We start from the raw sequence: 14,871 nt of genomic DNA on the forward strand, positions 1-14,871 counted from the left end.
GTGTTTACCTTATTTAAAGAAAAAAAATCAGATCATGTCATTCGCTTCTAACTTTCTCTAAGTATATGTGTTTGCTTTATGTACCACTATTCCATTAAAAACAAAAACCTTTGCTAAATTTAACCTTATTGTTGCAGTCATGAAAGCATTTATATTCAGTAAATTACCGCCCATTAGCCAGGGCTAAAGCAGAAATACGTGAAATGCACCGCCAGCTCAGTCATTTCCAGCCGAGGACTGCAGTTTCGTGCTTATTAGCACTCATCAGCCCGGCATAGGAAAGTGACTGAGCTGGAGACGGAAAACCTCTTAAGGAAGCCAAGAGTGCGAAACAAACTGGTAGCTAATATAGAATTAGCAGACAGACGAGTGACCGAAGCAATGGTTCGGTTCAACTCGAAGATTGAACGCAGGGGCCGTGTCTGCTAATTCTATATTAACTACCAGTTTGTTTCGCACTCTTGGCTTCCTTAAGAGGTTTTCCATCTCCAGCTCAGTCACTTTCCTATGCCGGGCTGATGAGTGCTAATAAGCACGAAACTGCAGTCCTCGGCTGGAAATGACTGAGCTGGCGGTGTATTTCACGCATGAAAGCATTTGTCTAGACCGTTCGGCCGATTTTCGTGAAATTCGGCACAAAAATAGTTTGTAGGATGAAAGTGTGCACATTGATGCGAGTTTTTGAAAATTTTATTTTGTTCTTTTTCTATTCCAATTTTAAGAACATTCTATCGAGCAAATTATCATAACGTAGACGAGCGAACTACCTTATGCGATCATGGGCGAGCAATCAAACATAACAAATTGGCCAGAAATTTATCATCTTTTTTTTTTTTTTAATATACAGACGAACCAAACGACATTTTAATTTTCTACTACAGGCAAAGCCGTGCGGATACCGCTAGTCATAAAACAAAATTCCAAAAGAGGCATTTTCCATCGCTGAAATAAATAATTATTTAAACATGACACTTTCACGACACCTATAAAAATCAACTAATGAAAAGTAAATAACTATGCCCTCGATTCAGTAGCTCAGTACAACTTGATTTATTCAACTCCAATTATAAGAGGCACTTATCTTTAGCACTGTCTTTCAGCGCTTGATAATTCTATGAAAAATTGGTCTTTGAATATTGTTAAGGGACATAAAGCACTTCTAGTGATTTATTTGTAATAGGATTAGTTGAATAATATAAATTTATAAATATTGTGGGTCTTCGTTGAAAGCATTTAGATGGTGAAAGTTATTTATTATTTGACTCTAGACTTAAATAGTGATTATTGCTATACTACTCGATAATTTATTAGTTGAATTTCGTAAGCGACAATTTATGCATGCATTAACCGTTATTCGAACTTCTATTATAATGAAATTACGTTTAACGAGAGCAACGGATATTTGAGATTAGTTTTCAGCAATCCAGGAAAAGAAATATAATTTAGAACATTGTAAATTTTCAAAAAAAAGTTACAAATCAGAAATAAAAAGTTTATCTTTTCTACACAAGAAGTAAAATCGTTTTTTCTTTTATTACGCCAGGAATAAACATGTTAGTCTTTATGCAAAAAGCCTGTTTGAAAAATCAGTGTTTATCAAAATTACAGTATAACTTCAACTATACAAACCGCTGATTTTCTGAATAACTATCAGAATTTTTGGAAAAACATTTAAGATTTAAGTCACAAAATATTAATTCTGTCTACGTGCTATTCTCTCCGCTAAGTTAGTATAACGTTTAAAGAACGTTGGGTATTACATACTGTAATAAAGTACAGCACTTGTAAGTAAGCTTAACACGTAACAAATGTATTCCCTTTTTATTTGAACAACGTCTTCAAAAATACTTTCTCTCCTAATTTCTGCATACGTACACTCATTACTTAAATTAGACACTTATTAATCCAATGATTCGAATTTTTGATAATCCGAATGGGGTAAGTTCCCAATTGATTCGGATAGTTGGAGTTCTATTGTAGTTTTTTTTTATATAAGGTGGGTGACGCATTCAAATAAATTAAAAATTAAATACTTAAGTATTTAATCAAACTTTAACTGTGTCAGGAGTAGAAGTAGGCAATGTCGTCCTTTTCAATGATGCGTTCATCCGACGATCGTTCATTCTTTTGATCCGTTCTTTCAACTCGTTCATTTGAGCAACTTCGTTCATTTAAAAAAGTTGCAGGTGATCTCTCTGCACGACATATTCACGTATATTCGAAATGTTTTATTAGATCAGTAATGTTCTTTGAAGGAAAAATAATTAAAGTCGTCTTAAATTAAGAAAATATGCTTATGAAAAATGAATTAAAAAAAAAAAAAAAACACTTAATTCAGGTTTAGATGTATAAAGCAATTATAGTTCATTTTGTAAGATATCTCTCAGCTGTCGAATGGTGAGATATGTTTTCCATTCAAAAAATTGCAGGTTGCATTTCAGCATGTCACAAAATTAAGTTATTAAATTTTACTACACAAAAAATAAAGAAGCTCTTTATGACGACAGAAAATTTGCTAATTCTAAATAGAAATATCATGCTCCAAGTGTAGTACGGTTACAGGTGAAAATAAAACAAAAAATAATTTTGACTGTGTACTTTAGGTTACATTTAAAAAAATGTAAATCACGAAATAAATAAAAACTACATAAAAAGGAAAAAAAAGGAAACAGGCTATAATATTAAACACAAGAATAAAGAAACGTTTATCAAAACTATGTACGATAAATAGTCATAAATTTAACAAAAATATTATTATAACTTAAAACGTGTGCTTTTGAAATCAGAACTGCCATTAGTTATCGAAAATGGCCTTTTTGACAGCAAAACAAACATCTGTAAACCATGACATCTACACAAAAGAAAGAGGTGCGTTCCTTTAAAATATTTTTTTCTAGCAACAGCATTGCATACATCCATATAGCATTACTAATAGATCATGTATAACGAAAAATGTAACAACAAATATGTTGGTAGCTCAGCCGAAGTTAACTTATTCAAAAAAATAAAGACTCTCCTAAATATTAGGGAGCTTCAAAATCATCCCACAGTACCAAAGAGAACAGAAAAAAAACCCTCAAGACTCTTTTAAATGGGGAAAAAATAGACAGTAATAAATATTGAATGTGATATAAGCGACTTGGAAGTCGCCAAGTAAGTTAAAAATAAAGCCAAATAAATACAAACGGTAGTTGATAGGTGGTGTGTTATAGAAGACAGAAGGATCGCTTAAAAAAGTGATAGAAGGTATTTTTAGAAAAAAAAAAATTGGCGACAGAAAGCGTGAGAAGGATTTTAGCAGGTGCGTGGGAGAGGAAGTGGAGAGTCCAAATATTTTTTTAGTAGACCAAACTATTTACACGAAACATTACTAATACATTGAAAAATTACAAATGAACTGCAGGCGTTAAAAAAATGAAGAATAAAGCAGAAAGTAAAAAGATTCGAAATGTACTGCACTGAGAAAAAGAAAATTTGAGATTGATTAAGAGTTAAAATTTTAAAGATGAATATAATTTTTAAAAAATGCTATTTTATCACAAGTGCATCAATACAATGTTCCAAACTGCTCACCGTTTAAAAGAACGGTCGTTCATTTTTTAGGTGAACGAACGGATCCGTTCATTTTAAGGATTCATTCTTTTTCCCCCGTTCGTTCATGAACGACACATCCCTAGTCAGGAGTATTTTTGCATCAAATGCAAAGAGTAAAAAATGAGCTTACCTTTGTTTTGTTAAAATATTATTTGATATGAAAACTGTTAATGAAACTTAAGCGTCTGATTGTCTCGCACGTGACGTTGGAATGGCTATATACGTTTTTTGAAAGATTACCAGTTCCAGTTACACTTTTAGACTTTACTAACGTTAATTTATTTTAAACTGTAATATATTAAACAGATCAATAATTTTGCGCCTTGATAAATGGGGTCATGTTCCTTAGATTGCCACTTTAAAAAAAAAATCTAAGGTAATATTGTAAGGTTTTTTCGTTGTTCCTGTGTATTATTGAGTAGAACATGCATATCTGACAATTCGAGAAGGTGGGAAAAAAATGGTAGCCGTCACATTGAACAGGATTTGTTGCAAAATTTGTTTTAAAACCACCGTAAATGTATGACCAATGTGTGACTCATGGAACGGCGCCTTTTAGTTGCAAAATTTTGAACTTTTTTTTTTTTTTTTGCTCAAGCGAGTTCCTATTCTTTTATTATCTTGCACACGCAATTTTGTTTATTTCTGAGCAAATATTTTCGCCGATAGACAACTTTAAAGCATTGTTGTCTAATAATGGACACCTGTATTGTTCCTTGCTGTATATCTGTACAGTGTGCAAGCATGAAAGTTGGACGTAAGATCAACATATTATCGCAGCCAAAAAAATAAACGTAAATATTTCTGATTAAACTACTATATTTTTGTTGAATGGGCTAGTTAAAGCTACGTATGTAAGCACAAAATATAGTTCATGCCCAATAAGTAGGGTAACGGCATGACTGAGTTTGGATTTAAATAATAATATTTTTGGCGGAATGCGTCCGCACATAACATCTCTGTACAACATTAATCTTTTAGGCATCCTTGTGTGTACTTTGAACGCTTATGGTTGAATGGGCTATTTAAAGCTACGTATGGAAGCATAAAATATAGTTTATGCCCAATAAGTAGGGTAACTGATGTCCAGTCAGGTGGTCAGCCGAACGCGGAACTCCATTGTTTAGTTCCCAAGCATTCTTGGTACTCATTTTATCAGCCCACTGATTGCCGGTCGACGGGGCCCAACTAGAGAATCGAACCCAGGTCTTCTGCGTGGAAGCATGAAGCAGTTTCGCTGGTTACCGGGCCTTTTAAACAAGTATTATTTAACTTTAATATTGATTATCTCAGAATTATAATTTATGAACCTAACCCACTTCAGCTCTGACTGTATCATACGTAAATATTTGCATTTCTGTAATATGCGTGTGCTTCTGAATGTTTTTAAAATGATTTATATAAGCACAAACTAATACTGGTTTTGTCAACTCAAATTTTCACGTGATTTAGGAAGAAGATTTTAAAGAAAAGTAATTTGTTCTGTATTTTTTTTGTCGACTAATAGCTTGAAAAATTCATTACGTATTTCAAAAAGTAGTAGTCTACTGTTGTACCAATAAGCAGCGGACGATTAATCACACGTAAAACAACTTTGATATAGAATACAAGCTTTTTGAGAAAATTAAAAAAGTTGAAAAACATCAGACGTGTATTTTTAATGATAGCATTCCTGTTTAACCATGTTTTTTTCCCCTTTTTTTCAAAAAAAAAAAATCTGCAAAACATAATATGGTGGTATAGAATTAAAGGGGGGAGGGGATACGTTTTCGACGGTTTATATCGCAGCGAAACTGTGAAACCATTAACTAAAGATTTGCTAAAGGAATTTTAATTTTTTGCAACAATAAAGGAAAAAAATCTTGTCTTTTGGAACAATACAGAAAAAAAGGAGAGGAAAAAAACACTAATGATAAGAGTAGAGGAGAAAAAGTATGCATAGTAGATTATTTTTTTAATTAGAGTTAATTTTTGAATACTTCCAATCAAGCTTTTTAATACCAAATATTTAATGTTTTATGTCCCTAAAGAATGTGCATTAAGTGGCATTATCTTTTTTCAGCATTTTGTAAAGATTAATTAACAAAAAATAATTGCGGATTAAAAGAAACAGCAGAAGCAGCTGTTGAAAAAAACAATGTGGAAAAGTACGGAACTCAGATCCGTGATTTTAGTCTTATTCAACACTTCTGCTGAAAAACGCTTTTCCAGTTTGATTTTCAGTTGCTTAAAGGCTGAAAAAAAAATTAAATATTTAGACTCTGCAGAAAAATGATGAAACAGATGAGTAATTTTGTACTGTAAGTCCGTTTGGCCTTATTGAGCAAGCATGAGTTGCTTATGACACTTGACGAAATTTGATGTTTCTCTTATTTTCTAGATTGTCAAGTGTTACAGATTACGGTTGTTTTTGATATTTATTTAGAGAGTGTGTTTTTCGTTGCTATGGTTACGTATCGTCTGCTTTTTGATTTTATTCACATTTTTTCAGAATTTACTTAGGCAGACTTTACATGAAAAAAATGAGTTTTTTTGTGTAAAATACGTTTTTTTCTTAGAAAATAAATACCTATATTGGTGAATATAAACAGCAAAACTTTATCTAAACGCAAATTTTCTTAATACCAATTTCCATCATTTAAGATTAATAACAAGTAAAAATACGTAACGTTATTCGCTGAAAATAATATTTATGATAATTGTTCTGATCGATATAAGCCATAAATTCTTTATTACTGCACCTTAATAACCATTCGTTTTTTTTAGGGAAATGCCTCGAATGATCTGTTTTAGAAAAGAACCGGACGTGATATGACTGGTGCAAGTTTTTTGGCCATGTCCATTCTACTTCATTCTCATTTGTAGAAACAAGAAACATAACGAGTAGCGTCTTATCGCAATTCGTAATTGTGAAAAAAGTGCGATTGCACTTTGATACTTGAACATATCTTTTCGGTAATTTTTACTTAATATAAAGTATACATTAGGGAGGTTATTTTTTTTTCAGCTAGAGTCTAGGACACCCCTTATTTTTTAGACTTACTAATAGTATTATGCTGTAAAAGTTTTAGCCTCTTACTCAAATTTTAAGAGGGTGTGCTCAATGACCACTCAATTTAACATTAGCCGTAGCATAGAAAATATCACAAATTTCGAAACATTTACTTTTCCCAGCTGTTCTATAAACAATTATTTTATTGTGATTTATATGCATATTACTTTTGTATATTAATAACATGTAGCATTGTTTTTTCAGTTCAATGTATTTTTTAACCTCCGTCCCCATACCTATGAAGTTTGGGGGCGGGGGTTGAGCACCTCTTTCAGTTGAAATAGGAAGCTAAAACTCTGCCAGTGTATTACTATCCACAAGTCGAAAGACATTGATGGGTATCCTGTTATCTAGGAGATATTTTTTTACATGTATTTTTGACAAAATCTTGGTTTTTATAAGATTAACATTATTCTTATACAATCTCTGTAGGTCCGTCATTTTAGGAGATCAGAAGGGGGCAATTGACTCCCCATGACTTTGAGAAATCAATGTATTTTTCATATATGAGGGCGGGATTTTTGCTGTTTTTCGATATGGTATACATTGAACCTCTTGACCCCACTTGTGAAACTTTGAAATGACGGGCTTAAATCTTCTCCTTTTTCTGTTCTTTTCATTGCGTTCATTAAATTATCAATCTACCACCAGGGAGCGTTTTTGATTCGTTCCGATGATATAAACCATTAAAACGAACCGAAAAATGGAACTATTAATGTATTTTTTTTTTTTTATCTTGCCTCTTTCATGGTCTGTTTTCTAAAAAGGGAATTATTACTCTTAGATAAATTACTTTAATGTGACATATATCCGCCAAACAAAAAGGAACTACTTCATTTATACAGACAGGAACATCCAAAATTCTTTTACACACTTAAAAGTTGGGAGAAATACCGGGAGAAAATAGCAGTTAAGGAGCTTGGAAATAAACACACTCGACGAAAAAGATTTATTGGTATTTATTTTTAAGCTCTCGCAAATGTAATAAATTACTTTTTATACATAGTAAAGCCAGTTTTATTTCATTATTATGGTAATTTCAGAGCCTTTCTTGCTGTAACATGAACTACTTCATCCTAGATCGTGTTGAATTGCGTGGTGTTTTCTAGTTGTGTAAATAATTACGTTTGTGGCTTAAAAATGTTTTCATGTGTTGTGGGATGAAAAATATGATTCATGATTATTTTTTAAGATGCTGGATGAGATATGTTCGTAAATTAGAAAAGGGGAGTTCAACACGAGGGGGTAAAGGGAAGGTGCGGGGCAGAAATACCTGCATGCTTTGAAATTACATTTTGAATAATGATGTTCGATAATTTATAGTAGAGTAAAAAACTCACTTAGCTTATTGTAATTTAGACTTTTATATCAATCTGAGTATTTTTCGAACTTTACTTTTTTTCCAAACTTCTTATTTCCTTCTTCATTTATTATTTTTATTTTTACTTTTTTATGTACTTCAAATGTGACATTTTTTGTTGCATTTCTTGAACAGCGTTTATTTAACCATTTAGTGTGCAGATGTTTTTATTAAAAATGACTTGATCCAATATGGACATTCTTGTAAAGTCACTAATACTTGTACAAATCTTAGTATATAATTTAACTGAAAAGTAATGGTGTAAAAAGTTGCGAGACATAAAATTTCGAAATAAGTGGCAATTCGGAAATTTTCTTACTGAAAGGATTATTATGTTTGTAAATAGTGGGTCAAATCTCTCTCTCTAGTTTTCCCTGCCGCAGATATTACCAGAAGAATAGAATAAATTGATTCGCACTATTCGAAACCATATTATTCAAAGCTACAAAAAGCAACTGTAATCTATAAAATAAAGGACATGTTTCGAAGTAAATTAATAAAAATAAAAATGTAAGGACATCATTTGATATAAAGAGTGGTTCCACCGTTACATCATGTAGAATAATTTCGTAACTTTAGAAGAAAAACTCAATAAATGCACTTTTATTTATTTCTAGAAATGAAAAAAAAATGCAAAAAATAGTTATTAAAAATCAACTATGGGCGATTTTTTTTTTTTTTTGTAATTTTCTCTCTCTTTTTTTTGTAAGTTTCATTTTAAGCCTACATTATTGTAATTTTGAATCAATTATCCCAGCTTTTAGTCACCAAATGTGCTAACAAATAAAAATCGACTTAAATGGCACTAAATGAGTTTTTCCTCTAAACCGACGATTTGGACTAAAATTTTTATGTACATAGATTGCGGCGAGAAACCCAAGACAAGCAATATTTCATATAATTTTATTGAAAATATAGAAAACAAACAAAGCACAACAAATTATAAGAGGAGTCGACTTCGAAATCAATTAAATGTACTCATTACCTAAAGTGACTGCCTTTCGCAGTTATACAAAGGTAGAAATCGCTTATTGAAACTTTCAGCCAGTTTCTTTTTCTTTCTTTTTTTTTAATATATTGTATTCTCTCACAAACTAATTTTTTTTTTTGAAAGCCTAAACTATTGTGTGGTTTAGGGCCAACCCTAGGCTTTAAAATATACCATAAACTGCAATGGCATTGAGGTCTAACTAATATGAAGTCCTCTCTCCTGTTGATATCATGTCAGAAAATTGTGTCTGGCGCCATACTTATCTTTTCGGCCATGTGGGGTGGTGTACAATTTCGTTGAAACGTCCAGTCTTCATTGCCAAATCACCAAACGGCCCACTTAAGTACATCATCTAAAATGTCTCGCTGTAGTACATTTTTGATTCACTTTAACACCCTCATACAGAAAAACAGATGTACTGCTGCTTGTGCAAGTTCCGCTCCAAACCAAGACCGGCTTGGGATCTTGGTCAACATTTGCCAAGATTCTGGAATGTCTACCGACCAAATCTTATCGTCGTGGGAGTTAGAGGCTGATTGGGCAGTAAAGACCTGCCCATCAATTAAAGTAATCTCTCCTAGAGGCTCACTTGCGGCCCTTCTCAAAAACTTTTTGGCATCATTGGAGTCGCACAAGTTTATTTTCTTCAGTTAAAGACTAAACTTTTTGGAACTTGTAAAGCTTCTGTCCGAGCTCTGTTTTTGCCATTAGTCACACTGATCTGTCAAATATTTCCGTTTTACGAGCGATCTCTTTTATGGAAACCTGAGGATTTCATTGAATTTGCTTTTTGAACAATTCCTAAACTAGGAGATATATTATAAATTAGCTAATTAAAGGAGAAAGAAGAAAAGAAATAAAAACCCCTCATTAAAAATGAATTAGTTGCCAGTCGATGATGCAAACCTTATCCAAAATTTTTTTTTACAGCACCCAGTAAACAACTTAATAAGAGCTGAATGATTAAAATTTGTGACCTGAAAGTACTTAGCAAACATGATTTAATAAGTATTTATTTATTTTTTTCTTCAATTTATTTCTTAGCTTTCATTTTTAAATGAATTTTACCTGTCACGGGCAGGACACACCTTTGGACAACAGCTTCATAGCTCTCAATTATTACAATATTTCGTCCGAATCAATTGTTGCAAATGTTTTTAACATATTCTTTGCTTTCCTACTAACTGAGTGTTAATTTAAATACTGAAACTAATAATAGACACTTGCACAGAAAATCAAAAAAAAAAAAAAGTCTCACACGTGACAGTTCTATAGTTGCTTCAAAAATTTAATTTAAAAAAAAGCCTTAGAAATCACACAAAAGTGTTTGATTTTCTCTGGGATTGGAGAGGCGAACGTAAATTTTACGTTTTGAAAAAAAAAAAAAAATCTATCACGTGTGGGAAAAAATGTCTGCCTTTTACGGGATGGCTTTAAAAATTAGTCGAAAATTGTATGCTCTGAATATTTAGAGAAAAAGTTGTTCTTCGAAACTCTAGTTCTTCAAGCACCTAGTTATTCTGATGTTACCTTTAATTTTTTGAAACTACATGATCAAGAGAAAATAAGCATGATCTAATATGTAAATAAATATTATAAATATTATTTGAATTGCTTTAATGTGAATCGTTTAATAACTTTTCATAGAATAGTACTTCAGACATGAACGACGTACATAATTAATTACAAACAGGGGAGCCCGAACTAAAATTTTTGGGAAGGTTAAAATTCTCAATTTTCCGAATTCAGTTCCCATTTTACCGAATGATAAAATACGAACATACACGTATATCATACATACATGACATCTAATGAGAAGGAACAAATGCAGAGAAAGAGAGTCTCAATTTTGCAGAATTATATACAAATATGCCGAATAGTTAGCAAAACTTGCCGAATAAGGATTTCTTTTTTTGGGGGGGGGTCACAGTGACCTTTCATTGGGGTGCGCCTGAACGTAAAACTTCGTTTCTTTACAGTTAAATTTTTGGGAGTACATTTTGGGGGGGGGGATCAAGGTAATTTTGCTTCGTCTTCTTTTTTTTTTGGGGGGGGAGGGAGGAGGAGAAGGGTCACATTTTAAATCTGCTTAGGAGCGGCGTAGAGCTAAATTCAGCTCTGCTCACCCGGCTCAGCTAGTTGCCTTTTATTTCCTTTATACTTCACTTGTATTTCATTAAATTCATGTATTATTTTACCCTACTAAATGAAGTGAGATTAAGAAAATAAAATTTTGTTTCATTTTAAAAATAGCACAATGTGTTTCCTATTGCAGCTAAATCTTGCTAATATGTTCAATAAATGCTTTTATTTAGTTGCCGTTGTGACGTCGTTAGTCACAGATGTAAAGATTAACAATTCCATTCATTTCACTAAATCAAGTCACACCACGAACAAGGAAGGACTAAACCACTTTTTAAAATTAACGAAAAAAAAATTATTTACAGAAAAAAAAAATCGTTACATTGATGGGGTTACAAATTCAGGCAAACACAGTTGCCTCCGTGGTGGTCACAAAAAAAATCACGGTTTCCAACGAAAACCGGAGAATGCCTAAGGGCACCTGTTTCTCTCAAGTCCTAGAGCAATCTGCTTTCCAAAAGTGTGGATCGAGGTGTTTTTCGAAGAAACGGGGCTTGTCCACTAAGCCCCCTTAAAATATCCCATTGGTGGAAACTTGGTGACGAACACTGCTACGTTGTTTTTGTAGAAGAAACCAAGGCCCGGATTCGTTGGTCGACCGGCGCCTCATTAACATGGAGCACACCTCCCCGTCTGCGGTTTTTCGGCAACGACAAAGTCGGACACCGTCCAGGGCTGTCAGGCAAACTCGTCACACCTGGTTTTAAAACTGTCCGAAGTGGTGCCAGACAGTCTAGTCCTTTATTTAGAAGCGGTATTCCAACAAAGGCACAAAGGCGTAGAAGAAATGGCTGTCTATGTCTCGTCAACACAGAGCTCAGTCGGCTGCCTGAAGAGATTGCTTTCACGAAGTGGACTCGCGGCATTCAAAACGGGCACATATCTGAGGATGCCACAGCTCCTCCCCCCTTAGGAAGGAAATTTCGTTGTGCAACCACATCAAATTTCAGGTGACATTGTCGTCCAAAACACATTTAGGAAAACGAGGGTGTCCCAGGTCAGTGAACTAGACTCCCGAAAAGGCAGCCTCAGTTTAACAAAACACATTCAGAAAAAAACAAAGACACCCTACCCGTGAACCAACATCAGGTTCTCATGACCTAAAATTCTCTCCTATTTTGTTCGTCATTGCCAAAATTTTCAAAACTAACCTGCGCTACATTAATCAGTTTGGAAATGCACCATACTCCTTTATGATTTTCATGACATCCAAAACTTTTAAAGTTCTTAATAGTCATCCGAAAAATTAAGTAACACAAACTCTCGAGCATAAAATCCCCAAAAATATTTAACACAAATAATTGATCAAGTACTTCTTCGACCAAAACAAAAAAATACATATATAAATACCAAATCCAAATAAATTGCGATAAATGGAAATTAAATAATCCCAAAAAGGTATGTTAATTTACCAGAATTTTTTTACAAATAGCCTCGGGACCCGTTATGGTTCCTGTCTGCTCAAACCGTCGGCGTTACCATTTCTTTTCCCCGATTTGTGTTCAATTTCGAAATTGAACTGTTGTAGACATAAAGCCCAACGAGTAAGTCTGGCATTCGTTCCCATCATTTTTTTAAGGTATGTGATAGGGGAATGATCGGTTTGTATACGGAAAAATTGGCCGTTTAAATAGTGAGCTAGTTTCTTTAACCCATAAACTATAGCGGCTAACTCCTTTTCGATAACACTGTAATTTTTTTCAGCTTTCGAGAACTTTTTACTGAGATATAGAACTGGATGTTCTTCCCCATTATGCATCTGAGCTAGTACAATCCCCATTCCACTCTCACTTATATCAGTTTGGAGAATGAACTCTTTCGAAAAGTCAGGGGCATAAAGAATAGGGCTCTTTAGTAAACTTCCCTTTAAAGCACGGAACGCCTCCTCGCATTCATCCGTCCACACTACCTTTTCTTTTCTGATCCTTCCTTTCAATGCGCTTGTTAGGGGGGCTGCTACCTCGGAAAAGTTCGGAATGTATCTGCCGTAATACCCTACAATCCTAAGAATGACCGTATCAACGTTTTAGTCGTGGGGGTTGGAAAATCTTGCACGGCTTTTAACTTTGCCTCGCTCGGAGATCTCTTCCCAGAACCGACATCATGCCCCAAAAACCGGACACTATCTTGTGCGAAACGACACTTAGAAGGTTTTACTGTTAATTTTGCGTCACCCAATCGCTCTAGCACTTTGTCCACATCGATCACATGCTGTTAACAACTTTGCGAATATATGGCTATATCATCAATGTAGGGTGCCGTAAAATGTTCAAAGCCATTCAAAACTTGCGCTAAAAGTTTTACAAAATAATACGGAGCGTTGAGTAAACCGAACATCATATTCGTTGGGCGATACGTCCCAAAGGGCGTGACAAAAGCCGCGTAACGGCTTGCTCTTTCGGTCAGGGGTATCTGAAAATATCCCTTTGTTAAATCCATCAGCGTTATGTAAGGCGCTGCGCTCACCCGCTCAACTACTTCCTCAATGTTTGGCAAGGGGAAAAACTCAGTGCGCGTAATTGCATTCAACTTACGATAATCTACGCAAGGGCGGGGGTCTTTCCCAGGCACCTCCACTAAAATTAGGGGGCTAGTATAGTCGGACTGCCCGATTTCTACAATTCCCAGATCTAAAAGTCTTTTTATTTCCTCACGCACTATTTCAGTTTGCCGTGGGGACATTCTATAGGGTCGCGATCTCACGGGGTCGGCGCTGGTCAGCTCAATGTCCATCGTGACCAATTTAGTACACCCAGGGTCTGAAGAAAACACTCTTTTATGTTTCTGAAGTACTTTCCCTAATTGATCTATTTGTTTTTCCGACACGCGTTTTTCCAAATTGCTAGCCCGCAACATCTCGTGTAAATCAAAATATGTAGGGTCAGGCAAGGGAAAAGGAATCTCAGCTTCTTGCTCGACATCTTCCCCCTCCTCCTCTATTATTAAATTTACTCGTTCGGGGCGCTTATGATAAGGTTTAAGTAAATTTACGTGATAAATGGTGCATTTGTCCCTCCTCTCAGGGACGTCGACCACATAGTTAGTTTCCGAGATTTTGCTCGTAACCACTCCTGGACCTATCCAGTTCACTGCCATTTTGTTAGCTTTATTTGTCGACAATACTAACACCTGCTCGCCCACCTTAAATTGCCTCTTCACAGCGTTCTTGTCATACCAAGCTTTTCTTCGTAACTGCATTTCACTCATTTTTTTTACTGTCAAATCCTGACATCTCTTTAAACGGTTGGTCAAATTTAGTATGTATTCTACCACATTTGGGTCAGATTCTTCTGGCACCATCCAATTCTCGTAGAGCAAGGTTTGGGGTGTCCTCAAATTTTTTCCATGAACGAGCTCGGCGGGGCTAAATCCCGTACTCTCATGATTTACCGTCGGAAGGGCAAACAAAGCCAACGACAAATTCTTCTCCCAATCTTCTCCCGACTCCACGCATAATGCTTTTATTATTCGTTTAATGGATGAATGAAATCTCTCCACTGGGTTGCTAGAAGGGTGGTAAATGGAGGAGTGCCTAACTTTTATTCCGAATCTTTCGAAAAACTCTGTCGTTAAAACACTAGTGAACGACCGCCCTAGGTCACTTTGTACCTTCCGGGGAAACCCTGTCCTCGAAAACGTGCTCAACAGAGCATCTATCACATTGGGAGACTTAATATCGGCCACCGGTATAGCTTCGGGATACTTCGAGACCATACAAATGGACGTTATTAG

The sequence above is a fragment of the Uloborus diversus genome, chromosome 2 (assembly GCF_026930045.1).
Source record: "Uloborus diversus isolate 005 chromosome 2, Udiv.v.3.1, whole genome shotgun sequence".
NCBI classification, from domain to species: domain Eukaryota; kingdom Metazoa; phylum Arthropoda; class Arachnida; order Araneae; family Uloboridae; genus Uloborus; species Uloborus diversus.